Here is a 760-nt window from a genome sequence, read left to right on the forward strand (position 1 = left end):
CTGCAAGAGAAGTGAAAATAAAATAGAAACAGGAGGGCATATTTACAGGCGGGAGCGGGAAGTCTTAAAGATAAGCGTCGCTCCAGCATTTCCGCAAGACGATGCCTGGTACAGAACGTTTTGTTTGTTTACCTTCCCTGTCGTTGCGTTTTCCGTGTTTTCTTGTCATCGTGGAAGTATTTTCACTTTATGAAGGCTTTTGGCAACTTTCTTAAACCTACCCGATAGACATCGCTGCCACAGTGATGTCAACTTTCGTATAAGCCGCATTAGATTTTAATACGGTATTCCTTATTGTGTTCCATATTTTGCTTTTTTGTGAAACTTGTCTGCTCTTCATAATTCTGGATCAGACCAACCAACACACCTATTATTATTTTTTACTGTTTCTTTATGACTCCATTACACCAACAAAGCACATACCATATTGTGATACTGATGTACTACGCGACTACCCTATTATTTTTTTCTACCGCCTCGCCGACACCATAACAGTCACCATCGCCGTTGCTACTTCATCCGTGAAGCTTCTGACATCGGTCGCCTATGACTTACGTGATGTATTGACTATTGTTTTGCCGCGCCGTCTCGTCTTGGGAGGGAGTGCCCGCGCATGGATGTTTGTGCTCTCTCGATCGGTCATTCCGCTGCCCACGCATTCGTTTACCTACACTCACTGCACCTACCAACACTTGTCGCTCTGCCTCTGTAGTTGTTTCTATTTTTCTCTTGGTTTCTCTGTCTGTCTGTCTCCCTCTCT

This window comes from Penaeus monodon, chromosome 25, assembly GCF_015228065.2.
Source record: "Penaeus monodon isolate SGIC_2016 chromosome 25, NSTDA_Pmon_1, whole genome shotgun sequence".
NCBI classification, from domain to species: Eukaryota; Metazoa; Arthropoda; class Malacostraca; order Decapoda; family Penaeidae; genus Penaeus; species Penaeus monodon.